Here is a 3481-nt window from a genome sequence, read left to right as displayed (position 1 = left end):
CATCCAAACCACTTCAGATCAGTTTAAAAACGTGAGAGAAAGTAGAGAGAGAAAGCAAGAGTTTTTGAGTCGTCCCCTAGAGGAGTTTCTGTTTGAGTTGAAAGTTGTTCAAGGGAGGCCATTCAGGGTTAGGAACGCCTTTTGATAAACCATGGATTTTATCCACTTTTAGCCATGGTTTATAAGTGTTCTAATATATATTTACCACTATATAGAGTCTATTTAGAGTGTTTACAGGTTCAGGTACGTTATGGAGAAATATGGTGATTTTAGAGCATTTTGAGGTGTAGAACTGCACAGACGCATCAGATGTTTAGCTATGTATGGAGACCTTCCCACCGTTAGATTGAGCTCATCTTTGACAAAAGATAGAGCGTTGCGTTAGCTTTCCAACGCCACCAGTTTGAGGTCAATCAGCATCCTATAGCAGAAGTTATGCCCGTTTTACTGGAGAGTTGTCAGTATGCCTCGCGAGAGGAAGCTGTCGAGAAGAGGAACGTATGTTGATTGATGCAGAACTCTTGACATTGATCGATATGGATGCCAGAATGCGGGCCGAGCATATTTTATGACCAATTTAGGCCCAGAAGTCACCACATATTACCAATATACCCCTGGACGACCATAAACCCTATTTTACTGTTTTCTAAGCCATTGTTGACGGCTATGCTTCATACTATTCTTGAGAAAGAGAGCTTAGGATTGGAGAGAGAGATCTGTACACCTTGAGAGAGGGAAGATCTTGAACTCCCTTTGTTTCTTTACTCTATTCTGTTTATTTATCTATTGCAATATTATTCAGACCATCATAACCATATCTTTTATGAATATGTGATACACTAAATATGAATCCTTGCTACTGCCAAGTTAACAGTTGTGATTATAGTACTTTAGATTCAATCCAGAGGACCAGTCTACACTTTACTTTTATAAGTTTCAATACTAAGCTAAGAAGAAAATGGTCTTCAATTCGATTAGTGACGCGGAAAACAAGTAAACTAGAGGTTGATTCAATTTAACAAGAAGCTAGCCTAGGGTAATTCATTGGGTGCTGAGCGAGAGCCAAACAATTATTCAAGCGCGATGTAGTGCTTTCTAGAACTCGGATCACTCAGCTGGAACACCCCACTGTCGTGGTGGTGATCCCTTTGCTGGTCGATCCCACCATCTAACTGTCGTTGAGATGAGAACGGCTGCAAGCCTTAGAGATCAGGTCCGATCAGTTCACTTACTACCCTAATATCTACTTTCGCTGATTAGGGATATTAAGCTCATTCAATACATGTCAAGTTATCTACTAAGTGGTTAGCTAGGCGATTAACTTAGGATCTAACATCAAGTGATCAGATTAATGGAAGCTTTAAGAACAGTATGAATGAAGAACAATTAAGAATAGCTTATCTATGTTTAGCTCATAATTCAACACCCTAAAAATCCTAGGCGAGCTAGATCACTACTCAATCATGATGCAAGCAGTAAAAGACACAGATTCTGAATAAAACTGCATAATAATAAGAGTAGTAAACAAAGGGTTAAGATGGTCTTCTCTATGAGAGAATGGATTCTTCTCCCTTACAAGTTGCAGATCGCAAAAGCTAATAGTTCTCTTGTAAAAACTAGCGTAAGAAATAAGATAGGATAGATGGCGTTTTTATATGGAGGCGCTAATAGGTAGAAAATATATTAGGGCAACAGGGCTTTAATTCCCGAAATATGAGCTTCCTTATTTGTTGGGAACAACCTCGGGATCACTCTGTCTGCTTGTTCCGCTTGAGAACAGTCTCGGGACTGTTCTCCTTGAGTGTTCTCCGCGGGAATGCTCCAAAAGGACAGCTTCTCTTCATGCACCCTCTCTTCACTCTTCTACCAACTCCAGACCTGTAAAAGATAAAAAAGGACTAGACTGACACGGATTAAGGACTCGAATCAATATGAAAACATCTATAAAATGATGTGAAAAACACCATATATCAATTCCCCCAGACTTAGATCCTTGTTTGTCCTCGAACAAGGCAAGTACTAAGAACAGGGAGAAAGGTTTGAAAGTGTGGGAACTCGCTTATTCTCAGCAACCATACTCTTACCACAAATCTCTGAACCATACAAGCAGTAGATTAGGACCACACACACTTACTGGGAACCCCTGATCGCTTTTCACAGATCGGCTCCTTACTCTACATCTTAACCTGAAACAGCAACACTTTCGAGACAAAACTCCATTTGTTCAATTAAGATTATCGTGAGCTTCTTGTCACAGGCGCTACTCAGGGTAGACGGTCTAGGTATGGAACAGTCTATTTAATGGTGGAGTTAAGAGTGTTTAGGGGCTACCAATTTTTGTAGAGGATGCAGGATATCAAACAAAACTGCAAGAGAGGACGAATCCATTGATGTCCACAGCCTCTACTCGTTTTTGCTCTCTCTAGAACGGCTGTTCTTCGTTCGGGAACAGTCATCAAACTGCTCTGCTCGTCCCCTTCTATGTGCTCTCAAAATTAGTACCAAACTCTTTGCTTAACTTTCCCAGTGGCTCGTGTTCCCTTGAATTCATCTCCTTCTCCATCGTCAAATGCTAAAAATGAAAGATAGAGTTTTTTTTTTTTTTTTTTTTACATAGCATGAAAATAGATGTTGAGGTGACGAAGAAGGAGGTAACATGTGGAGGCCACTAGTGGATCTGATTCTCACCATTCTGTCCCACTTGCACGATTCATTGGTCATGGAGCTGTTGCTCCCTTAATCTGCTTGTTCTCCTTTCTAATTGAACTTCTGCAGCAGTAACGAGTAAGAGGTTGCGTTGATCCTTTCTTCTCCAACCTTTTTGCACATATCTGCACATATATCACTGAAAAACAAATGCCTGAAGGTGAAATAAAGGCTAAGGTACAAGGTGGGAACAAGCTAAAGATGAGCTAGCTACTCAGGAACAGCAAGATGGATATAAAGGATAAGAAGTCCTGAGTATATGTCTCGTTTCCCTGATCTAGTGCCCATAACAAGAAGAATTAAAGTCCAGATTAGGTTCAGATAAAGTGGAGTTGAGTCTACCCAGTGTAACCTGATCGGTGGAGAACTTCTGGAGTGTCAAATGAGATAAGTCAGGGTGTTCCAGGTCCATGTGTGGGTCTTTCATCACTGCTAAGGTCACTGAATAAGAAGGTTAAAGCACGAGGTGGTTAAGAAATCATCACAAAATAAGGTCCTGATTACCACAATAAGTTTTGACTTGACTGACTCGATCCTAGGAACTGAGTCGATAAAAGCATGGAAATCGTACAGAGACTCTCCTCTAGACTTACTTCACACCATCCCTGGTTGTGAAAATAGATCGGAGGAGGCTAAAACACACCAAACAGAAGCAAATAGTAGGGAAATAAATAGTTCAGATGGATAAAACAAGGGGATAGGAATAGTCCTTTCGGACTCAGTCTGAATCACCGCTACTGGAGTAACCGGCTGTTCTCCTGTTCCTCGTAAGTCT

The sequence above is a fragment of the Brassica rapa genome, chromosome A06 (assembly GCF_000309985.2).
Source record: "Brassica rapa cultivar Chiifu-401-42 chromosome A06, CAAS_Brap_v3.01, whole genome shotgun sequence".
Classification (NCBI taxonomy): Eukaryota; Viridiplantae; Streptophyta; class Magnoliopsida; order Brassicales; family Brassicaceae; genus Brassica; species Brassica rapa.
This window is presented reverse-complemented; position numbering follows the sequence as displayed.